The sequence below is a fragment of the Pantherophis guttatus genome, chromosome 11, assembly GCF_059756535.1.
Source record: "Pantherophis guttatus breed Tessera chromosome 11, ASM5975653v1, whole genome shotgun sequence".
NCBI lineage: Eukaryota > Metazoa > Chordata > Lepidosauria > Squamata > Colubridae > Pantherophis > Pantherophis guttatus.
In genome coordinates, this window is record NC_142073.1 from 243,484 (window position 1) to 268,626 (window position 25,143).

The window sequence follows — 25,143 nt, forward strand, 5'->3', positions numbered from 1 at the left end:
CTCTCCATTTGGGCTGGTCCAAGAGCAAAGGTCTCATTCTCAAATACTGCTCTTTCTCTTCTACCCTGCAATGATTCCGCCTGCTTCAAAAACTGGGTTAAGTTTGGATGTTCTGTGCCAATGTTCCTGAAATGGCAACTGTCTTGAAAGAGACAAGTCCTGTTGTTCCCAAGCGGCATTCAAGCAGCCAGCAGGAAATAAGGAGCTCCTGGCTTGCACCAAAGTCTCCCGTTGCACATCTCACCTAGATCCAAACTGCCCGACTGACCGTGCCCAAAGGCAAATTTTATTTGTATTAGCAGGTAAAACAGGCAAAGGAACGGGGAACTAAGAAACCTCCCTATGTACGTAGTGCCTGTCAAAATCTCACGGCAAACAATATATCAGAAAACAAGACGCAGCTTGCTAAGAGGAGAGGGGGCTGCCTGGGTTCAGCTTCCCTTTGAATTGTGGTTCACTTCCAGGTTTCAGACCAGATTGGAGGAAAGAGTGGCGGCCAGGACGGCTTATTCGGTCAAAGCCTAGCTGGAGACTTTTCTGAGCAGGTCTGGACAGGGAATCAAGCAAAGGGCTACTGGAAACCAACGGAAAAGTCTGGAGAATCATAGTCATTTACAGGCACACAAAATATAAATAGCAACTATCCAATCAATCAGTCAAACAATCAATTATAAAAACAATAAATTCTCAGGCAAAACTAAAAGATCCAGCAGCACCAGAAATATAAATTAAACAGACTCTGAAAAAAGGAGCAGGGAGGGGGCACCCACAAGGTGCTCCTAGTGAGAGGAGGTCTAAAGTGGCCCCCCACCCTCAGAAACCAAACTTAGGAGGGCCCCACCTCCATCCAGCTGATGGAGGCCTCTTAGCTACCCATTCGAAAGAGGCCTGCTTGCCTACCAGCCTCCCCCCCCCCGCTCCCCTCCCCCAGTCCATGGCCAGGAAAGGCTTTCCATGTTTCTCTAAGTTTCATCATTGTCAACTGTGAATGGTTATTATAAGACCCTGTTTGCTTTGACGATGGGAACATTTAGTGTCCGCTGTACTCTCGCTGCTTTTGTTTGGGAAGATTTTTGATCATTTATAAATCATCCTAGGGCTTTACATCAAACAGAAGATCCACTTTTAGAAGGCCCTTCAAAGAGACAGAGATATATTCAGAAATCTCCCACGCCAAATAAGCGGAGCTAGATTTTGAAAATAACAGTGGGAGTCACAGCTCCTCAACCCCAGGACGGCCCCAGCTTCACATCCAGACAGCAAAGCCAACACTTGCCTGCCTTCCCTTCTCCATCCTCAACCTGCTGCGGCCAATCCAGTATCATTCATCCGTCACCATCACCAACCTTCTGCAGCATTCCCTTCGTTGTCCGATACAATAAATCTCTTGAGTTTTCGGAATGTCAGCAATAGCGATAAACTTTGGACACAAGCAATGCTCTGGGTCAGTTAAAGGCTATGTCCTGAATGAAAAAAATGGAAGGCAACACTCCAAAGCAGAGCCAGCAGCCACTGAAGAGAGGGAAGCAGCCCTGCGCTCTGTTCTCCCCACCCAGCTCCTCGCATCTCTTCACCCACAGCCATGCTTTAATCAGAAGGTTAATTAATTATCATTTCAATAAAACCTGGTTTCCCTGCAATCTGGCTCTCGGCACCCAGATCTATTTTATTTATTTAAAGAATTTATATTGTTACCTATTTCATATACTGATTCTTGGCAGCTGTCAACAGCCTGTAAACACAAAAATGAGGGCAAGACCACTCTTCCGGCCAGGTGCCAGACCAACCCCATGATTACCCTCCTAGCCCACCATTTGGGGGAAAGAGCCTGGAGGGCAGGCTTTTCCAAATCTCAGGTGGGAGGATTCTCAAAAGGGATGGGGAGACACAAAGAAGGGGCACCTCCAGGGTCCCATCAGATGACAAGGTTTAAGGGAGGCAACTTGGAGTGTGCTCACCCTTTCTGACCTAATGGGGCAGAGAGAGGGAGGGTCCCACAAATCTTTGTCCTATACCATGCAGTGCTTTAAAAATTAACAGCCCCTTAAACTGCCTCCAGAAAGCAACTGGGAACTGGTGCAGCTCATGCAAGTGGACTGATTCAGGACCAGATGATCTTCAAGGGCAGCCCTGTGTAGAGTGCACTGCAGTAATCCAATTGGGGGTGACGAAGGCATGAGGGATGGTGAGTGGAGGAGGTACACCTTTATCCCTTAGAATCCAGGAATCCCTGCTTAGTCCAAGTCTCGGTACTCGGCCACCAGCGGTCTTACTTCTACCCTACTCTTATCAGCGTAAAAGTCTGAGCAACAACTAACCTCAGCTAATGGAAAGGTGTACAGATAGTCCTCAATTTAGAGAGCCTGGAATTTCAGTGGTAAGTCATTGCAGTTGTAAGTCAGCATGTGACCAGAGTCAATTTTATGACCGTTTTATGACTGTCATTAAGCATTAAGTTACAAAATGCAGCCATGAGACCACGGGGTGCTGCAACCCAGCTTGTAAATGCAAGCTGTTACCAAAATGCGATCACAAGATCTTGGGGGTGATGCAGCAGTTGCAACTTTGAGGACACATCATATGTAACTTTTTTTTGAGTCTGCTGTAACTTTGAACTGTCGTTAAATGGCTGGTTGTAAGTCAAGGACTACTTGTATGTGTGCAGTTTTACTGCAGGATCAGAGGCCAGAGGCAAATCCTAATTGGGCAGAGCGAGAGGTTGTTGTTCACAGGCACAACCCTTCACATTTCCTGGCCTCAAACTTGCCCCAGGGAAGCTATTTTCCAAAGTCCCCAAGGGCAGGGCAAGACAAGACCTAAAGGATGGAGAGCTGGAATTAAGGAGGAATTTCCTGACAGAGAGAAGAATTAATCCGTGGAGCAGCTTGCCTCCAGAAGTTGTGGATGCTCCAACACTGGACGTTTTTAAGAAGAGATTGGACAATCCATTTGTCTAAAATGGTATGGGTCTCCTGCTTGAGCAGGGGGTTGAACTAGAAGACCTCCAAGGTCTCTGGCATAAGGAACCCATCACTGGCACCCGATTATACTGGCCGGGGACCCATGGGGAGGAAAACATTCCCAGAGAAGCAGTTCCCTCTTTGTAGTTCTTCTAATGACTAGGAACCATGGACCTATGAGCAGGTCAAGGATTATATGGCCAGGTAAGGCTCTGCTCCACCCCACCTCAGCTTCTGCTCCCTAGGGACCTCCCCTCCCAAAACTGGAAGGGAGCACAAGGAGGAACAAAGGCTTGACTACCAAGTTTACTCAGAGAATCTCATTTTTATCTTCCTGGTGCTGTTGCCATTCACCCATCCCCAAACAGCTCCCTGCAGCAAAATCAAATCTCCAGGCAACTGTCCTCTCTCCATGCAGACGTCCTACTGTGGCCACAATAGCCACCATCTTGGCTTCTTCAATGTACCATCTTCAGAAACGACTGACCACCCGAGATCCTGATCAGCAAAGCTTCCTCTGCGCAGCAGCAGAGCTCCACTCCCTGGGGAGCTCGTCCATCCCTCATCTCTCATGTCCATTTCAAGTTCAAGAGAGAGGCAGGCAGCACTTGGGTCTCCCTCAAAGCCAGAAGGGCCATTGCTTAATTCTGGCATCCAACACTGTGTAAGCCCAGAGTTTATGGGTTAGCCTGCTCTACAAAGTCAAGCCCTTGTGCTTTATTCAATAAATCATGGTTATGCAAGTCATGGCTGCATGCCAGGGGCAAGCCCAGCTTCAGAAAAGATGTTCAAAATGCAGCAGCTGATGCGAGTGCCAGCAGGATGAAGCACCCCCACCCCCGTGGCCCTGCAGTGAGCAATCCAAGCAAGGAGCACCCTTGGCCAGGTGCCCTAATGGTGCTGCCAAGCTCCCTGGCACTGAGCTGCGCCTGTTTCAGAGCGTGTCATTTCCCAAAGCCCACAGAGTGATCAGCGCTGGGAAGGCCTCTGCAGACCCACTCCCTCTGGAGCGCTGCAAGCACCTGTGCATGACAGAGACCCCCGTGAAGGCCTTTTCCAGGGCACCTGGGTCCCAGGTAGGCAACAGGCCACGGGGGCAAGTTGTCCAAGCAACTGGAGGTAATGCAGCAAAGGAACTTTTGGGAGCTATGAGGTCAAAACCATCCCACTTTGCCAGGAACAAGATGGAAGCCCCAACAGAAAAGAAGCTCAGGGTTGATCTACTGTTACTCTCTGAGCTGAGATGTTTCCCTGCCAATTAGGGAACATTATCAGTATGGAGGATGTTGCTCAGCTGGGTAACAAAATGTCTCCAAGTTCAAAGAGCACCAAGGACTTCATAGATGCCCATAACCAAATCAGCCTTAAATTAAATAGTCCTGTTACCCTACAGAGCAGTTACAGGAAAGGCAGGAATATGCAATGCTACTCGCATCTGGAAAAGGGCTTGGGCTGAGGCTGCTGGGCCCCAAGTGGGGACTGGCCCTTGGGGAGGACCGCTGCTCTCCTGCATCGAGTTCCCCCTGCCCAGCGGAAAATCTCCAGCCTTGCTAATTAATCCTGGTTGTTCTGCTTCCCTCATTGCTACCTGTGAAGCTGTGTAACACCTCCAAAGCAGGTTAGAAGCACAATGGCAAAGATGCGTTGGAGTTTTTGAGTGCAGCTGGACTAATGGAACATCTGATACTGTCTGCTGAACAGAGATGCTTGCCACAGCTGAGTACTAAAAATTGAGAGGGAGAATTGTTTTACATGAGCCGTTCAGAATGCTGAAAGAAGTTTGTCCTAAGAAATCTGTTCCAGATACTCCCCAACAGCCCCAACAACACATCTAAAGACATTGGATGTCCTGAACACAGCCCAGGCCAGAGCCAAGGGGAAGAGCCAGGCTCACTACAGTTGAGGAGAGCCTGAGAGGATGGCTGCTCAGATGAAGGGGGCTGCTGGGGCTTCTTCTGGGTGGTCTGCAGTACCCCATATGATGTCATCCTTTAGCCTTAAGTTCTCCTTCCTTAGAACATCTAGTTTGCCAGCATTTGTTGGGGGGAAAGGGAGATGGGTGAGAAAATCCTGTTGGACATCAGCAAACCCAAAGGTTAAATGGAAGCTCTTGAGCTCCTTGTGGTACCCAAAGTGCTTTCAGTGCACTTATCCAGCCATTACAGTTCTGTCAGGCAGGTGATGGGGACAGGTCCTCTTCATACACTGCCAGCCAGGAACAAGGCACCTGCTGGAAAGCAGCCCCTACCAGTGAAGCAGCAGCCATATATTTCCACTTTTCAACCCAGTCCAGCCCAGAAGCCCACCAGGAATGTCAACAATCCTTCAAGGGATTCACACACCCCAGGAAGATGGCAGCCCTTCTCTTCTCACACTGAATTTCCAGGAAAAGCGAAGGCTCTTCAGGCAGGCTTGTGGCCTTTTCCCTCCACGCCACTCCTCTTTCTTCCAGAGAGCCTCTTGGCCAGGCAGGGCATCGGCCAGGTCACGTCTGCAGACTGGCCTGTTCCAGGTCAAGGTGCCTGAGCAATACACCACCATGGTGTGGCCCTTGGGGAGTTGCAACGGCTGCTTCAGGAGTCCAAAAGAACCCAAGGCCCTAGCTGAGCCACAACACCAGAAGGGCTGCAGCGTGAGAGCCCATGGGGTGCTCCTGGGCTTGGGCCAGAACCAGTAAATGCCCAGTTTCAGCTCTACACTGGGCCAAAGCCCGATGGCTTTGAGCCAGTCACCCCTCATCAAGTTACCTCACAGGGGCTGCTGCAGAGGCCCAATCAAGGGAGCCCTGCGAGGATGTTTCCTTCCCTTCCTGAAGAAAAGGGAGATAAGCCCAGCAAATCACAAGAACTGCTCAGTTGCCACCACAGAATCATTCAACGCCTTGAGGTCTTCTCATACAGGAGGGGGACAGGGGAGTACCGACTGCCCCCCCCCCAAGCACAATGGGATCAGCTAAGGAAGATTTCCCCAGGACTTGACCAGCGTGGTCTAGAAAATGCTCAGAAGGGAAGCTCCCATTTGAAAATTTAAAAATAGCTCCTTCAGCAACTCCATCCACCGAAAACCCTCGACACCTGTAGCAGCAACCTGAAAAGGCTCCTGAAACAAGAACACTAACCCACCTAATTAAAGGCAATACGGATTCTAATCAAGCTGCTTTTCTAATCAAGCACAGGGAATGTTTCTTATTTTGCACCATCATGAAAAAGCAACTTGAAATTCTTCATTACAACAACAAATTGTGAAACCAGCTGAAAAGCCGCCTTGGTCCCCAGTGCAATCTCCCAAATCCACTGGCTCAGACTCCTTCATGTGCCCAAGTGCCATTACAGGCAGGTAGGGTATTCGGTGGCTGCCAGGCCCAACCACACCAGACTTTGCCCTCTCCCTCCTGAAAGGACCCAGCGGAAAAAAAAATCTGATTAAAGGGCCAAGATTGCACCGGCCACATATTGCCACATTCCCTGAGAAGCTCCCATCACCCTCCTCCTTTTAACTTGTGGTTGCTGTGGAGATAACCGCTTCATCCACAGACATCAGCCCTGGGGGCACTTGAAAGGAACCGGTGCCCCATCCCCGGCTGAGGTGTCTCTTTCAGGGCCAGAACAGGCACAGCCGTTCCTTCCCTTCCTCTGCTGTGTTGCAATCAGAGAGGCTCAATCCATCTCTGTCCTTCCTTAACTGGGAGGGGGCCCTTAAACAATCCCCCCCCCATCAAGCACAGACCACTCTCTTGGCAACATCAGCTGGGTCTCTCCACACACCCATAATTACTAGACTCCTCAGCCAACTAACATCCTTCTCCCACAACAGTAAATGTGCAGTTACCTATCCGTTTATTTCTAAAAATACTGCCAAACAACCAAGTGCTCGTAGAAGGTTTCACCTGGCCCCTTTGTTTCTCAGTCTTTCCTGACACGGCATCTAGTCTACCCCAAAGTTATTTAGGGCCCAGCCTTCCCTGAAAATGAACCACAACTGCAGCCAGCCGTGAGTCCATGACTCACAAAGGTTTCAGCTATAGCATTTCTCATTCTGATATTTATCAAATAAAAAATTGATAAATAAAATATGGACAACTGGATGGTAGATGGGATACTTCAAGGGAATCGAGAAAATGAGATTTTGAAACCTTAGGCTGAAGTAGTACTGACTCTTTTCTTTTCTTTGGAACAAAAAAAATTGCAGCCTAATAAGGAAAGCTGTAATGGCAGAAATAAATAAAAAAAGAACACTTCAAAATGTAGAAAGCATGAGGTCAGGCCTTCAAAAAAAAGGTCTTGCCACATCTAGGCAGCCAATGCTGCATGGGTCAAAATGAAAGCCTGGCATCATCATCATCATCATCATCATCATCATCATCACAACAGCAACAACAACAATGCTTCCTGCAATAACACCAGGAGAACTGCAAAAAACTGTGCTCCTCGGAACATCGTATATTTTAAGAAAATACTTGGTCGATACCTAGGATGCTGGCAGCAACCCATATCAACCATCAGTGCCAGTTAATAATATTTGTGATACATTTTTAAATGTTCAGTTGACTGAGTTTCATGTTTAATGAATAAAAGATATAATAATAATAATAATAATAGCCTTTATTGTCATTGTACATCATGTATACAATGAATTCAGTCTCTCTTCCCTGTTCACCGCCCCCCCCCCAAGAATTCCAGCACAAAGGGGAGTAAAGAAAGGCTCAGCTCCCTCCCTCCCAGGCTCTGTTTGAGGGGCTGTTAATGATGGGATTTGAGGTTTCCAACTAAGTGGTCTGTTAATTAGCAATATCTGTGGTAATCAAGGTTGATCTGCCACACATCCAAGGGCAGGGAGGCTTCCTAGTTTCTGGTGTCCTCGAGCACAGTGAGGGGCTCCAGTTACCCAAGACCTGAGGCAGCTTGCTCCGGCTTTAGACATTCCCTGCGGAAAGAGGCAGGGCCGGATCTGGCAACACCCTGGCCTGATCCAGGGACTTACTCTGGAACGGTGGTTTCCCATTCCTTAAATAGAATTCCTTCAATCCCCCCACCCCTCAGAATGGCACCTGCGAAAAGGGGAGGAAAGAGGCCTTCCAAAGCCCAGGAAAGGTCTGTGCCTTTGATCCTCCCCCCACCTCAGTCTTCCCACTGCTCAGCGCAGCTCTCCGGCCTTCTCTGGCCGCGACCACCCCAGGCCCTTCCCGAAGCCCTTCCCTCCTGACCGGGCTCACTGCGGGCAGGGGCGCTGCTGTGCAAGGGAAGTCAACTGGCCCACAACGGAGAAAGGGATGCGGCGGGGGAGGGGTCGGTTAGAAACTGGGAGTAGGGACGGCGGGGCGGAGAAGGGCAGCGCCCCTCTTTTCGCAGCAGGAGCCCCGGAGGCTGGCCCGGGATTTGCAAGTGAATCGAAGTTGGTTTAGAACTTTAAAAAGGAAGTGGGGAGGGGACACGAGAACAATCACAGCCACGGGGCATAAAAAGACACAACAGGAAAGGGACATTAACGCCTCCTGACGCGGAAGCCCCGATATTTAGCCGGACTCGCAGGCGCCCCGGTCGCCGGGCCAGGGCTCGCTCCGCGGCGGCTGCCTGAGTGGAAGGAGGCGGAGGCGGCGGCGCCGGCGCCCGCAAGGCCTGCTCGAGCCCCGCGGACACAGAAATCCGTCGGCCTGCGGCAGCCCCAGCACAAACAATACCGACAACGGCTTGTCGAGAGCCGACCCGAACTCCAGGCGACACGGGGCGGCCGGCCGAAGCCTCTGGGGAAGGCGAAGGCTCCGGCCGGCGGTCGCTCGCCCGCGGCAGCCCTGCCCGTCGTCCCTGCCGCTCGTGAGAAGATCCCGGCTCCGAGTCTCCCCCGGGGCAAGCCAGGCGATGTGCCCCACGGCCTGGAACGGGGCTTTTTAATGCGGCTAAACGTCGGAGATCCGAAGCAGCCGCCGCCGCCGCACCGAGCCACCCGCATCAGAGCAGCCGCCTACCGCACGAGCGTCCCCGGGCGGGAGCCTGGCCCGAGCCTCAGGCGGTTCGGCCCCCGGGCAAATCGGACCGCGACAAGGCTGCTTGGCCGGCGGCTGCGGAGTCTGGCAATCGCCTCCCAGGCAAGGCTTGAGTGACGAAAAGCCCGCAGCCTCTTGTGTAACTCAAACCGCAGCTCGGGCACGGAAAGGCCGGCGGAAAATGCGTGGCTCGCAGCGATAGCCGAGGTTGGCTAGAGTTGCCCGCAGCGGCCGCCGCCAGAAGCCCGCTCGATCCCGGGGCAGGGAGACCGGGCAGGCTCCGGCCGAGGCGGCGCTGCGGGCCACGGTTGGCTCTGGCCGAGGCGGGCGGGATTCCTTCCGGGCGAACTTTGGGCCGCCGCCGCGAAGCGGCTTAGCAAAGCGGCGCGGCGAGAAAGCGGCACGGCTCAACTTCGCGGTTTCCGGCGCGGTGCGGGACCGCCGCGGCTGGGGACAAACCACGGCCGCTCCAGCGCAGGCGGGACCTTCCGGTCCGGGGAGCCGCAGTCGCCCGGCCGAGCGGGAGCCGCGCTTAGCCCCGGCCCATCTGGCCTCGGCCGGAGAACGGCCCGAACGGCCGACTCGGCACCAAGCCACGGGCTGGCTGTCCGGTCGCCCTGCGGCGGGCCGGGGCTCCGGAGCGGCAGCCCCCGCAAGCGGGGAGAGGCGGCTCGCGCCGGGCCCGAGCACAAGAAGGCCGCCGACCGAGAGCGGCCGCGGCCCGACGCTTCCGAGGCTGCCAGATCGATTATGCAGATGGACCGATCAATGTGGCCGCTCTCGGCGGGCCCCGCGGCGCTCCCGCTCCAAACTGCCCTCCGCGCCCATCGGTAGACCGGCGCCCGGCCCAACCTGGGCCGCTCCGCAGCACCTGCCCGCGGCGACAGGCGCCCAAAGTTTCCGCCGTGGGGAGGAGAGCAGCGGCCCCGATCCGGCGAGAAGGGGCCGGGCTACCCCATGCAAAGCAGCCCGGGCGGGGCGCAGCGAAGTTGCCACTTACGCGGCGGCGGCGGCGGCGGCGGCGGCTTCCCTCCTCCTTCGCCCGTCCTCCTCTTCTTCCTCCTCGGCCCCTCCTGCTGCGATGGCTCCGGCGAGACGGCTAATCCCGGTCGGCGGTGGGGGTGCGACGGATCCCATGAAGGCTGCGGGCGCGGCGGGCTCCGAGCTGCAGCCCGGACTGGCGGCGGCGGCGGCGGCGGCGAGATGAGGCAGAGGAGAGGCGCGGAGCAGGCGCGGCGGCCGGAGCCGGGCGGGAGCCGCTTCCACTTGCGCCGCCGGGGCCGTTGCTTCCCCCGCCGCCGCCGCCGCCGCCGCTGCCCAGCAGCAGCAGCAGCAGCATCGTCGCCGGGAGCGGCGGCGCCCCGGAGCGAGGCTGGCGGGGGCCCGGGCGGGCGGGAGCCGGACGGCGGGGCGGCCGGAGCAGGAAGCGCCCGCGTTCAGATCTGCTGATTGGGGAGGAAAAAAACTCTTTGGATCTTTATTCTGCTAATTAGTTTCCTGCAAAAAATGGCTGATTAGTGCAGTGCGCATGTGCCTCATTACCCAGGCACGACGGGAAGGGCTAATTAGCCACCTTCTGGATCAATAAGATTCAGCCCAGGCGGCGGGGGAGGGCTGGAGGGAGCGCGGGCGGAGCGGAGCTGCGAGGGAGGGAGCGGAGGGAGCAGGGAGAGGGGAGGGACGGGCGGAGGAGGGCGGGGGGCCCCCACTCCCGCCTCCCCCCGCGCATTCCAGCCGTTTTCTGGCTGGAGCCGGGTGAGGAAGTTGCCGGGAAAGTTGGGGCTCGGCCGGACGCGGCCCCGATCCGGCTCCGGCGGCAACGCCACGGCGCGGGCAAGGCAGCCGGCCCGGCGGCGGCGCCTCCTTCCGCAAGGCCGGGCGTGGGTCTTCTCCGACGCGGCGCCGCTCGGTCTTGCGCCCGGGCCGCCGGAGGTCGGCTGGGGAGCGAGAGGAGGAGTGGGCGGAGGGTGCTCCGCGGACGGTTCTGCAGAAGGAGTCCCCGCCCGCCTGGTCGCCGAGGCAAAGCGCCCGGAGTCGGAGCGGCGGCCGCGCCCAGGCCGGGGCTCTGCAGTCGGGAAGCGCTTGAACGGCCAGGGGCTCAGGAGACCCCTGCAGCCCCCAAGAGCCAAGTCGGCGCTCCCAACGCCGGCCCAACGTGGGCAGCGAGAAGGGTCGCCGGGAGGGCCGGGGCTGGTGGCCCCAAGCCCGCGGTGCCTGGCTGGGCTGCCTGGAGGAACAGCGGCGGTCTCGGTCGGCGCTGAAGAGCTCGCGGACCCGGTTGCCTCGGCGACGTTTCCCCGTCAGAAGCTGGGCTCTTCCTGGGAGAAGCGGCTCCGGGTAAGTGGCTTCCTTTGCCGGCCATTTGGGTTCGGAGAGGGAAGGCACGCCGGATCTCTCGCAGCGCTCTCGGAGGAGGCCGCGGAAACGCTGGAGTGATCAACTCGAGTAGGCGGCCTTCGCCCGATACTCCGCCGCTCCGTCAGCCCCAAAGGTCGCTTTCTTTTGAGCTGGGAAGGCTCTTCTGCAAGCCTGCTGGCTCCCCAGCACAGAGGACGACAAGCTCAAGATGCAGCCTTCGGCCAGAGCCGGAGGGATGCGACCTTCAGGCCCCAAGAAGCCCCTCCGCGGGCAAGCCATCCAGCAGGAGCGGGGGCGTCCTCCGGTCAGTGCGTTTGAACTTCCTACTAAGGAATACATTTCTTTTCCAAATTACATACAAACCACTTGTGGTAGCATTGTGGTTATTAGACTATGTTTAATTAACATTTTTGTTGTAATTTTAATAATTTACAAGTATAAATGACTTGCAACTTATTTCTCAGAAACAATGCTTAAATGGTACTCTGGCCTTCAGCTCCTGCTGATTCAGATTTAAGATTAGTGTCCTGGTGTCAACTTCATTTTATTCTAATAAACAGTCATTGATCCTAAGAATGTTTTGGTTAAATTTTTAAATCACCACTACAAGGTGAGTTCAGTCTTATATCTAAAACTGAAATACAGGCTGAAGCACAGGCATTCTTTCTTAGAATTATCAAATTACTACTTAATAAAGTGCATTTTAGTTCTGCTAAACTGCGCCTCGTCCAAATTGTATAGGAAACAAAGGGGCAGCAGATTCACTCTAAAGGTGGGCCTGGTCACACTGCTGTCATGCTCCTGGGAGAAACCAAAGGGAGTCACGGACCCTTGATGCCGGCTTTTGGCATGCGTCCCGCTCCTTGAAGGCTGTGGGGTGGGGGTATTTTAATCTACTCCAGAACAGATGAAGTCGATGGGGCTTTGAAAGATCTCTTCACCGCCTGCTTGCAAGCCTCTTGGGAGAAGCACTGGGGCTGCTATGGGGGCCTCCAAAATCCCAAAAATTCACAGCTTCCTCGGTCAGCCTAAGCACAGGCCCGCCGTGGTGAGAGTGGCTTCCTCCGGTGCGCCTTGGCCTCTGACTACCTTGAAGGGCTTTGGAAAGAATGATGGGGTTCAGAGGGAGGTAGAAGGAAGGAAGACCTGACTGAATGGCTCTGCCTGACTGCCTTAACCAGCTCCATCAGGAAGGAAGGAAGGAAATGGAAGGAGCTGTCTCAGATTGACTGATGGTGGTTTCCGTAAGTCCTCCCCCTGCCTTAAGGGAAGCAATCTGCCGTATAGCCTGGAAGGCTTTCATCCTGCCAGGGCCTGAGCCAGCACACCACCGCCAGGGGCACCTGGCATGCTCCCCAGCTACTCCACCAGCACTTTCGGGTTTGGAACTGCTCCTTCCTGGGAGTGCTGAGAAGCTGTTTGTTCATTTCAGCACAGGGATTTTTCAAGTTTCTTCCATGGAAAAGAATGCAGTGGCCAAGCTTTGTTGTGCAAAATCCGTATGCTGTTCCTGCCAGTTCCTCATGGAGCGGCAGCCCATCCAGGCAGCTTGAAAGCAGACAATTCAGTGGGCTTTGCAACCACCAAAATCACGGCAAGCGGAGAATGAACCACAGGGAGGAATGGAGAATGAGCTGGTGTTCGTATGACAGCCCCTGAGAGAGAGGGGGCACCACCAAGAGACTTCCCCAGAGATTAAGAAGAAAATGCTCCCAGAAAAGCATCAGATTACAACGGCTGCGAATGAATTTATACATCTATAAGCAGGACACAAACTGGAGTGAGAAAACCCTCACAATCGGAGCTTCAGCCAGGTTTGCCATTCATCCATCATTGGAACAACAAGAAAAGCTCTGATTTCAGAGCTGATTTCATAGTACTATATGTTTTGCTTAACACTGGCATTTTGAATTATGCTAAGAAATGATGTTATTTAACATATCTATGGCATCCTTACATTGTACATTTTATAGTACTTATCACAGCCGTGACAAAACAGAAACCTTTTCATTGCTCATGGGACCTGCAAGTTCATACAGTCTGCAAATTTAATGTCTCTACTGCCGTAAAAGCAGAAAATGAAAATCCTCTTTATTCTAAATTTTGTAGATCATCTGTACAGCCAGCTGAGTCTTCCAGGAGGTGCTAGAATATATACAAATTACTGTATTTGTTTTTATCATGGTTTAGTCGGTGCCTGGTTCAAAACACTTGTTCTTGAACGTTGTTTTATTATCCCAATGCATCCAAAATTTTCAGTCCCAAATCGTATGGGGAGCATTTCAAGTCCAACGTGGCTTTGGGTGCTTTATCCACAAAATAAGAAGAGTTGGTAATAGGAAGACGGTGGTGGTCTTAGAGGAGAGATAGACGGCCTCCACCACCTACGTAAACCACACACACTCCTCCCTTTACAAGTATTTCATATTCTCCACACAGCTTTGTTTTTGCATCCAAGTATGAAGAAAACTGTAGCCATCTCTATAATTGTTATTTCTGTTCCCAACAGGAGAAAATATTGTCCAGTGTGACTTGTCTTTCTGTGCCACCTTGTTTTGCCTTCAAGGACAGCATGTCAAGCTACAAAGAGCTGCTTTGAGAGCACCTGGGAAGGCCAGCTTCCCCTTTCTCTCCTATCCCCCTCCTGCTCTCCGGCTACAGGATCTCCACTGACTTGGAAAGGCCTCAGTTCTGGACTCCTGGCCTGAGCAGGAACCGGTTTTGTGCTTGGCTCTTTTGGCCTTTCTGGGCAATTCAGCAGAAGGAGCCCTATGGGTCTGCTGCGGACCTGGCAGGGACAGGGCAGGCACCTTCCTCCAACAGGGAAGAAGTCCAGGTTGTTGGGCGATGGGCAGCGAGCAGCACTTTGGTGCTCCGTCTGCTTGAGCCCACTCGGGCTGGCAGGACCTGACCTAGAGACAAAACGGTTCTTTCCAGTGAGATAGGAAGGGAAGGAGGTTGGCTCCTCTTGCAGACAGGGCAGCTGCAGGTACCAGATGTCCCTGGAAACTTCCCAGCTCTCCTTAGCCAGAGGGAATCCATTGCTTGACTCGACACAAGATGTTAACCCCTGGCAGAGCCTGCCCAGCAAGTGAGTGCCAGCATCCAGGACTTGATGGCCTCCCATCGAGGCTTGGTCTGCAAGGTGAAATCTAATATAATCCTGTTGATGTTGGGGTCATTCTCGGGCCAGTTCTCTCATGCAAGCATGGCCCCTGACGAAGCATCGCGCTCGTGCATTTCTGTGGCGCATTTACTTCGCCAGTGACAACATATAAGAGGAGCAGGAAAAGAGGCCTGCGCAAAAGCTCAGGAAAGACCCACTTGCAGGCAGCCTCAAACTGTCCTGGCACCCCCGCATCTGCCTCCTTGACCCTTGACCTCGCCCTGAAAGCTTGGCAGATAAAAGCTGTGGGACTTGCAAGCTGCCTTCCCCCTGCCCACCCCAGGGGCCCAACGGCCTGGGACATCTTTCCTGGGCCACCATCTAAATATCTATCTTAAGGGCAATGCTCCAAAAGGGAAGCGAAGGAGTCCCCATTGATCTCCCCTGCTGAGGAGAGGGGAGGGGATCTGGGGACCCTTCATGCTTGTGCCCACCACCCCTTAGGAAATATTGGCCTTGGCGAGAATGCCGGAGTGTCTCATGTTGGACTCTTGACTACTCCTAAAGAGAGACAGGCCATTGATGTCCAAAAGGGGGCTACCCTGTACCCCACTGACAGCCTGAAATGCTCCTCGCCTCAGGCACAGCAGACACAGGCCACTCAGCACGGAGGCCTTTGGCCATCCTGAGAACTCTCCTGGTGGCTCCAGGGAGAGCTGCCCAAGGGCACTTGTGGGCGGTTCCTACCCCAGGAGAATCCACCACCTGCAGGCAGGAAAAGGGTGGCATCTTTCAGAGTCCCATTCACATTGTAGCAGGCGAATTGTGCACACAATGATCAGTAGGAGAGTTAAGTGAAAATCTCAGCAACTCTGGCGCACCCACCTCTGAATGCAGGTACCACCTGCCTGGAATACTGGAGCAGGGAAGGGCCCTTTATGGGGGGATGCGAGAGACAAGGCTGTCTCTCCAGAGGAGTGGGGCTGATCAGCCAGGTCGCCTCCGGCTTCTCTTCTTTGCTGCTTCTCTCCATGGCTGATCAAACGTCCTTCTGCACGCCCACTACTGAACCAATAGCTCCCCCCCACCAGCAGAGGCACCAGCCGTTCAGAGGGATGGCATAGTTGCATGGAATGGGATGTCCAAGAAGTGTGGAGGACGGTCCCGACTGGGAGATGCAACACTGCCAAGGATTAGGAGGCCTCACAGCAGCTCAGGCTATGGATACAAGGTTTGTCACAATGGTGGCTTACGCTAGCACAGGTAGTCTTTGACATACAGCCACAATCGAGCCCAAAATTTATGTTGCTAAGCAAGAGAATTGTTAAGTGAATTTTGCTCCATTTTACAACCTTTCTTGCCAGTTGTTAAGTGAATCACTGCAGTTATTAAGTTAGTAACATGACTGCTAGGTGAATCTGACTTCCCATTGACGTTGCTTGTCAGAAGGTCGCAAAAGGAGATAACTCGACTCGGGGACACTGCGACCATCATAAATACGTGCCAGTTGAATTTTGATCACATGACACTGGGGATGCTGCAATGGCCATAAGTATGAAAATGGCCATGTCACTTTTTTCAGTGCTGTTGTAACTTTGAATGGTCACTAAACAAATGGTTGTATGTCAAGAACTACCTATATTGTACCTGCTCATCTATAACAAAGAATAGAATGGGAACAATCCAGAATCAACTTAGCAAGAAATCATGAAAATGGCCCCAAGGAGGATCCCTACCTGCTCCTGCACTTCCACGCCTGGCTCTTCCTCTTCCTTCTCCTGCCCGCTTGTGATTCAGGGAAGAAAACAGCAGATCCAGAGGCATCGAGAGAGGTGAATATTTGCTTTCTGTAGATTGGCTCTTTGGTGTATTTCTGAAGGATTTTGTCAGATAAATCCTTGGATTGTTTCGAAGCAAATTTTGGTTCTTGTAAAAGTTGGGAACTCTTTCTTCATGTGACTGTCCAGCACGTACTGCTTGCTGCTCCTGTGCTGCTCCATGTAGGTGTTCTCCTAGAAGCGTCTCATCCTAAAAGGAAAAGGGAAAACTAATTTTGAAAGGCAGGTATTAATGCCTTTCCTCTTAAGTGGAGGGGGTGGTAGAGGCAAACCCATCCCACACCTGGGAGCAATGCACAAGGAGCCTTTCCATGCTCCTGGCTACCTAAGCACCTTTATCAGAATTTTTGGAATTTCTGCTGCCAAGAGCAACGCCAAATGCATGTAGGTCAGCTATCAGGCTTGGAGCATTGGGGGGGCTTAAAACCAACACCCCATAGAGTTTGGAAAGCAGCTGGGAATCAGAGCTGGTCTTTCAGCGAAAGCATCCTAATCTAATGCATTGGTCAGCATTCCAGTTGCTCAGCTAGGAGCCGTCTAAAGGTTCTGCTCACATCAAATGCCTTGTGACAGCCCCTAGGACCCTGGGAAGAGCTGGCTCTTGGCCCAGGCCTTTGGCCAGGAGAGGGAAGCCCCTTTTTTGCTTTGTCACTCTCAACATTTATTTCATTGTTATTCATTGTAGTCCTTATGTTTTAATGGTGTGAGCTACCTGGAGTAATCAGGAGTTGGGCAGCACACAAATTTATTTGGTAAATAAATAATCAACATCTAATTGTGGATTATTGTGTGGACAATTAACCAGTGGAACAGCTTGCTGTCAGAAGTTGTGGGTACTTCATCAATGAAGATTTTTAAGAAAAGACTGGACGGCCACTTGTCTGAAATGGTATAGGATCTCCTGCTTGAGCAGGGGGTTGGACTAGAAGGCCTCCAAGGTCTCTTCCAGCTCTATTCTCAATAAAGTCTACTTTTGCTCTTTGTGGCGTTATTTTCTGGTCTGATCTATCTAAAAGGGCAAACAATTGGAGTGAAATATATTGTATTTATATTCAAATTGCCATTAGAGTATAAGTCTGTATAAATAAATCTACATTTATAGACATTATGAAAACTTGTGCTCATATGTCCATACATTTTTTAACCTTGGAATATGCCTCATCATTGCAAATGATACTAGGTATGTACGTTTGTGTGTGTGTATATATACCCTGTTTCCCTGAAAATAACACCCCTGATAATAAGCCCAATTGGGCTTTTGAACACATGCCCCCCCAAAAAATAAGCCCTCCCCAAAAATATTTAAATGCATACGCAGCCGGTCCCCATCATTTCCTCTGGTTAGGGTTAGGGAGACACAGCTGGAAATCAGGTAAGATGGCAACGGGCCCATCTTCCTCAATGTACCCCAAAATAATAAGACCTCCCTGAAAATAAGGCCATACGTTTATTTCAGGGTTCAAAAAATATAAGACAGGGTCTTATTTTCAGGGAAACATGGTATATATATCCCATTTTTATCTATATATTTGCTCATCTGTATCTCAGCCTACACGTCGTTCTAATTCTTAAAGATGTGGCGGCTTAGAAAGTCCCATTAAAAAGTGCTTGGGGTGCTTTCATCAGAATAGATTCCACGCAAGTCTGGCAAAACAGGCTAGCTTGGAGGAACTGGCAGTTGTCAATCTGAAGTAAGGGCTGCAAAAACTGACATGACCACTAGGTGGCTGATAAGAGATTCAAACAGCCTTGTTTGCTGCCATCTACTAGGAAATCTAAAATTTTGCAGCTCTCACAAGGCAAGAGGGAGAGAGAAAGGAAATTGACACTGCACACTGATCCGTGTGTTTGGTCAGTAGCTGGATTTTCTGGGTTCACATTACACAAACAGTAAATTTACTATATCAGCTGGATTTGCACAAGATGCTACACTAAAAAGGGATGGACTGTTTGATTATGTTGTGCAAACAACTGCAGGAATAGCTTTCTTAAGTCCAGTAAATGCAAAGGCATATTTCTATGAGAACGGTATTAGCCACATTATAGAAAGGATGAAGAATGAAGTGTCATTGTAATGCAAGCTTTTTCAGTGTTGGCTTGTTGTCCTATACTCTCAGGCTGACGGAAGCTAGAGGAAGGAGGTCCTTGCCTTCCACTGCTCCAGCTCTAGCGAAGGGCTTTGTTTCAAAATTTCTCTCTTGCTTTTAAGCATGAAACGCATTGCTATGGCTGACCAAGAAGAGAAGCAGATCATTCACTCCTTTTTAGAGGAAGAGAAAAAATGGTCTCCTTCAGAGAATTATGGAGCTGGAAGAGCCATTCAGCCCCCCCAAGCCCCACCCTCCAACCCGGAGTCTCCCCAACCACTGGTCACCTCACTGCTTCCAGGCAACGCTGTGGAACCGCCTGCCCTGCTCTTCCGGCCAAATGGAGTCAGGCTTCCCACAAAACCATTTTTCCATGTCCACTCTGGAATGTTAGCAAAGGAGACTCTTGCTCATGGGGTTGGGGGGTTGCATTAGGTACTCAGAAAAGAGCCAAGCAAAACTTGACTGAGTGGTTCGGCTTCTTTCTTGGACTCAGAATCCTTGGCATCTCAAGGAGAGCAGCTCCTTTTGCCCTCTAAAGTTTCCGGGAGCAACCGCTCCCTAGGTACTCCGGATTGTCCTACGAATAGCCCTAGAGGGGTCAGATGGGAAGCCAAATCATCTTGTGCCCATCGTGATTCTGACCCTCGGGTGCTACCTGGACTGAGCATCGGTATTAGTTATATGTCCTGTGTGTGGGATCTGTGGAAACGGAGGGAAAGGCATGGAGGTGGGGGGGGGGTTAGCTCGCTCTCCTGTCTTTTCTCTTATCCCATGCCTTTCATTCATTGGTCTTCCTGTGTTCTTTTTCCGCACTCTGAAGGATGTTGCTTGTTCTGAAAGGACACAGGGTGATGGGTGAAACAAATGAGCCAGCCTGCTTAACTCTGGGAAGGGGGGGCGGGATTACACAAGAGCTGCCAAAGAATCTGGTGGCAAGCAGCACTTTTTGAACCTCTTTGCTGCCCTCTTGTGGTCACCTGGATTTGGGCAGCACAGATATACCAAGGTCCCGTTGCTCAGCAATGTTTTGTTTCTGATGTGCTCCAAGGCTCAACGGATCACAACAACTCACCAGTTGGACCAGTCCCATCCCGAAGTCTGATGCAGGTTAGAGGCTCTGTGATGGGACTCGGTGCCAGAAAATGTGAGAGAGGCAGTTCCTCCAACACTCCCCTGGCCCCAAAGCCAACACAAGGGCAGCCGCTGTTTTTCCCATCAGCAGCAAGAGAGATAAAACTGATCTTGCTTTCTGGAGGTCTTATTACACCTGGACTCCTTTTGGGAACCGCATCCAGCCTCCTAAAGCAATAAACACACCCATCCTGGGCAATTCTGCTGCAGTCTCCACTGTCCTGCAGGCCTCTGCCCTTGCCAGGAAAATCTATGGGGCAATGGCTGCTCCTTTCCAGCAGAGACAGCCTCAGGTCAGTGGGCCCACCGAGTCCACAAGACTTCCCGAGGGGGCTGAGGGCTGGTGTGTGTAGCACGTTCCTCACAGCTCCTTTGCTCTGAAAGTAGAATCTTCCCTGGATGTGTGAAAGGAGAAGAAGGGGCCTTCTTCAGGAGGCTGTGCTTGGGAGGCTCCTGCCTCGGCTCGCAGCAGCGGCACCCCTGCTTGCCCTGAATGGCTGGATGCCCATTTCAAAGAGGGGGAGGGCAGAAGCAATGCCAGAATAGGCAGGGTGCTGTGGCCTGTTCTTTTTTATTGCATCTCACCTCCTGCAGGCTACATGGATGGTCCTTCAGGGCCCGAGGTTCTCTCCAAATGGGGACCCGGAGCCTCTTTCCACCCTGGGCCATGGACTAGCCTGGAGTCATCGCAGGCCTCACCTTGAGGAGCCGCTTGCTACCTGTTGGAAACAGGTCTGATCGATGCAAAGCAAAGCAGCAGTGCCTGAGCTGTTATGCGGTGCTTAATTGGTTGGGCCAAGAGGGGGGGGTCCCCCTCGTAGAGATGTGCCCGCCAGGTTTCCGTGCATTTCATCAGCCAAGGGCCCAGGGGAGGGGTGGGGGAGTGGCGGTGATCATTAGGGAGAGTCTTTATCCGAGGGAGACCACTGTTCCTCAGATAGCCGGATGTGAGTCCCTTTGTGTGAAGTGGGGCCGTGGGGTGCAGATGGGTCTGCTGACTACGTACCTGGCTCCCTGCCACGTGGCAGCAACCCTGCCCGAGCTACTCGACGTCATTGCCGGGGTGGCGGTCAATACCCCCAGACTTATTGTCATGGGGGATTTCAACCTCCCATCCACAGGTGGGGCGTCAGAGGTGGCTCGGGAGTTCATGGCTTCCATGACGGCCTTGGACCTGACCCAGTTAGTTCAAGGCCCCACTCACATAGGGGGACACACTCTGGACCTGATTTTTATCTCTGGTCAGTGGTTGAATGATCTTGGTAGAGGGGACCTAGACATCAAACCCTTGTCATGGACAGATCATTCGCTCCTTCACTTAGACTTTCCTACCGCTTTCCCCCGCCGCAGGGAGACGGAACCAACCAGATGGTTCCGTCCCAGGCGCCTGATGGATCCCGAAAGGTTCCTGACGGAGCTTGGGCCGTTTCCTGAGACTCTAACACACGACTCGACTGAAGAACTGGTGGCCGCCTGGGAAAGGGCAGCCGCTGGAGCTTTGGACCGCGTCGTGCCTTTGCGGCCTCTGACCCGATGCCGATCTCAATTAGCTCCTTGGTTCTCTGAGGAGCTGAGAGAGATGAAGCGTCGGAAAAGACGCCTAGAGAGCATTTGGAGGACTAGTCAATCCGATTCTGACCGGACACAGGTGAGGTCTTATATCAAGACCTACCTAGTGGCGATAAAAGCGGCAAAATCTAACCATTTTTCCGCTCTTATCGCATCTGCAGAGAACCGCCCAGCTGCCCTGTTTAGGGTGACCCACTCCCTTCTTCGGGGGGGGGGGAGTACGGGAAGATCCCTTGCAGGGTCGTGCTGAGGATTTTGTGCAATTCCTGCATGATAAAGTCGCTCAGATTCGGGATGGCTTGAACTCCGATTGGATGAGTCCACGGGAGGAGACCGGGGCAGGTCTTGAGAATGTTATCTGGGAGGAGTTTGATCCTGTGACTCCCGAGGATGTGGACAGAGTTCTGGGTAAGATTAGTGCCGCCACGTGTTTATTGGACCCGTGCCCCTCCTGGTTGGTACTGGCCTCCCGGGAGGTTACACGAGGCTGGCTCCAGGGGATTATAGGTGCTTCTCTGAGTGAGGGTGCCTTTCCTGCCGCCTTGAAAGAGGTGGTGGTGAGGCCCCTCCTCAAGAAGCCTTCCCTGGACCCGGCTGAATTAGCTAACTATCGTCCAGTCTCCAACCTTCGTTTTGTGGTGAAGGTTGTTGAGAGCGTGGTGGCACGACAACTTTCCCGACACCTGGATGAAGCTATCTATCTAGACCCGTACCAGTCGGGCTTCAGGCGGGGGTACAGCACAGAAACGGCATTGGTCGCGTTGGTGGATGATCTCTGGAGGGCTCGGGACAGGGGTTGCTCCTCTGTCCTAGTCCTATTAGATCTCTCAGCGGCTTTTGATACCATCAACCATGGTATCATGCTGCAGCGGTTGAGGGGGTTAGGAATAAGGGGCACCGTTTTGCGGTGGTTCTCCTCCTTCCTCTCCGACCGCTCGCAGTTTGTGTTGGCAGGGGGACAGAGGTCGACCTCGAGGCGTCTCACATGGGGGGTGCCGCAAGGGTCAGTCCTCTCGCCCCTCCTGTTCAATATTTATGTGAAGCCGCTGGGTGAGATCATCCGTGGTTTTGGGGTGAAGTGCCATCTGTACGCTGATGATACTCAGCTGTACATCTCCACCCCAGACCACCCCAACGATGCCCTTGATGTGATGTCTCGCTGCCTGGAGGCCGTGCGGGTCTGGATGGGGAAGAACTTGCTCAGACTCAACCCCTCCAAGACCGAGTGGCTATGGCTTCCGGCGCCCCGATATAGTCAGCAGGTGCCATCGCTAACTATTGAGGGTGAATCTCTGCCCCCCACAGAGAGGGCTCGCAATCTGGGTGTCCTTCTGGATGCACGGCTGTCTTTAGAAGAGCATATGACGGCCGTGGCCAGGGGGGCCTTTTATCAGGTTCGCCTGATTCACCAGTTGCAGCCCTTTCTGGATCGGGACGCCCTACGCACGGTCACTCATGCCCTTGTTACTTCCCGGTTGGACTATTGTAATGCTCTCTACATGGGGCTCCCCTTGAAGAGCACTCGGAGGCTCCAACTGGTCCAGAATGCGGCCGCGCGGGTGGTTATGGGCGCAACTCGTTGTGCCCATGTGACACCCCTCCTGCGCGAGCTGCACTGGCTCCCAGTGGTCTTCCGGGTGCGATTCAAGGTGTTGGTTACCACCTTTAAAGCACTCCATGGCATAGGACCCGGGTACCTCCGAGACCGTCTTCTGCCACCAATAGCCTCCCACCGACCAGTCCGTTCCCACAGGGAGGGTCTCCTCAGGGTGCCGTCAACCAAGTTATGTCGACTGGCGGCGCCCAGGGGGAGAGCCTTCTCTGTGGGAGCCCCAGCCCTATGGAACGAACTGCCCCCGGAAATTCGTAAGATCTCCGACCTCCGGGCGTTTCGCTGCGCACTGAAGACCCTATTATTCCGCCAGGCCGGACTAACAACACAATAGTTTTTAAATTGGGATATTTAAATTTATTGGGGTTTTAAATCTGAGCCACTTTATTTAATTATTTTAAATTTTATATTGTTGTTTTGTTTGTGTTTTTAAACAGGCTGTACACCGCCCTGAGTCCTTCGGGAGAAGGACGGTATAGAAATAAAATTATTATTATTATTATTATTATTATTATTATTATTATTATTATTAATAATATTAATATTGATCTGAGCTAAAAGCTGCCAATAGGAATGGAGAGGCCCTGACAAGCGGAGAAGAGGAAACGGTTTTTGCTGGTGGACTCAGACAGAGGGAAGCCCATCAAAAGTCAGGGCTTCCTACTTGAAGAGCTGCTAACTAGATTGGGGGGGGGCAGTTTTCCTTCTGTTTCAGAAGTGAACTATCCAGCATGTGCTGGGCATTGGTGACCCCCAGAAAGATTCAGGACTGCCAGGGGGAAAGAGCAGAGCCAGCCTGTAGCCAGGGACACAGGGCACCAAGAGCCCCTGGCCAACTGCTGCCTTTGCAAAGGTTCACCCTTGCCCTGATTCCTTGGGCTGGGAAAGTCAGGGGCACTTAAGGCCAGAGGAGGAGCAGCAGCAGAGAAAGTGGCAGCTGGAATAGAAATAGAAAACAAACTTTTATCCAAAAACCAGGGATGCTCATTCTATCTGGCTGCATTCTCTTTAGAAAAAAGAGATGTGGTGCCTCATTCCCAGGCCCTCGGATTTATTCCTGCAGCTCCTCCACCACTTCAGTCCCCACAGACAAGGACTTTCAGCCCCACTGGCATCGTTTCAGCTACTTTCTATTCTCACAAAGTGCAGAATAAATTATTGTACAGTTGAAAACATTTCCTCTCTTGAACCAAACTTAAAACCAATTCAGGCATTTTCCCAAGTGACGTTGTTAGCCTGGCTGCTCAGGCTACTTGATGTCCTCAAAGGAGGAGAGGCAAGAAGGGAGAAAAATGACACTGGCTGAAGATTTGGCAAACCAAGAGGAAGGTGGAACACAGGGCCAGGGCTCGATCGACTTTCTAAACTGCACACAACACACAGGACATGGCAGAAGTACCAAGCATGGCCAAACTATCAAATGTGCCATATAGAGGTCAGAATGTCACCGGGGGCTACTCTCATGATGGCCACCTACCGCTCAGGCAATGCTCGAAGGCAACTTCCAGCCGGAGCTTGAGGCCTGCCCGAGTCTCCTCAGGGCCGGACCACATCTTTGCTCCTGTCCGTTCATCAGGGCCTAAAAACAACAGAGTTGCCCCTGCTGTTTGTATTTTCAGAAGCTACTTTTCTTAAAATGACTTTTGGGCTCTGCTCTCTCTGATCAGGTTCTTTTTCAGCAATCCTCTTTATTTATTTTTTCTCACTGTCTGTCCATTACTGACTCTCCAGCTTGCCAGTGATATTTTTTCCTGTCACCCTTGAAACTAGAAAGAATGCAGACTAAGCAAATGAAACCCAATTCTTGTGTAATATTGAAAGAAAAATGCTTAGATAGACTAGCAATCCAAGAACAGCAGGACACGCAAGTGTGAAAGATGAGTCCTTTGAAAAGCCCAGTCTATGAGGTGGCCACCTTCCCGGTTCCCTCCTGAGGGAATGCTGCATGGCACATCTGAGGCAGAAATGGCAACCTGAAGATGGCTCCTCTGGGAGGGCGGCCAGTGGTCACCCTGGAATGAAGAGCTGGGGAGTGGAGCAGCTCTTTGATAATCCCCCTTTGGACATGGAGAGGACTTGAGATGCCCACAAGGGCTCCAGATAGTTGATCCTCGTGAGGAGCTACAAGGCCGCAGTCCCCAGGGGACGATGGGACCGTCATTTTCTGCTCAAACCAAGGTCCACGCCTTCAAAAAAGGACACTGGATTCACAAAATTCTTTTTCTAACCACTTTCATAGATAGATAGATAGATAGATAGATAGATAGATAGATAGATAGATAGATATTGATTTTGGAAAGTTACAAATAGATGAAGAGTCCAGAGTGTTTTAAAATAAGATTTTGTCATTAAGACTCTTTCTTGTGGGAAAATGCTGTTGTTTTGATTACTAAAAAAAACAAAAAAAACATGATAGGGTAGGATCCTGAAGCTTGCACACTAGAGGGAACCAGAAGGAATTAAAAATTACAATTAAAGGAAAAGAACACTTAAATTTTA

At 52.1% G+C, this 25,143-nt stretch overlaps 1 protein-coding gene and 1 long non-coding RNA gene across 7 annotated transcripts in view; one reads left to right on the forward strand and one right to left on the reverse strand.

The window, feature by feature from the left end:
* The window catches only part of ZFHX3 (zinc finger homeobox 3), a 213,323-nt gene that overhangs the window by 66,919 nt on the left and 121,261 nt on the right, over window positions 1-25,143 (reverse strand). For 5 of the 6 annotated variants that reach the window (XM_034426724.3, XM_034426727.3, XM_060682437.2 and 2 more), the window contains one exon: window positions 16,141-16,432. The gene's annotated coding sequence lies outside the window, so the exon portion shown is untranslated. Of the gene's footprint in view, window positions 1-9,940; window positions 10,473-16,140; window positions 16,433-25,143 lie in introns of those variants that run through there. The other variant, XM_060682439.2, reaches the window with a different exon arrangement.
* Window positions 10,624-17,350, forward strand: LOC148112245 (uncharacterized). The gene is made up of 2 exons (XR_015729656.1): window positions 10,624-11,602; window positions 13,808-17,350. It is a non-coding gene; the product is annotated as an uncharacterized LOC148112245 (long non-coding RNA).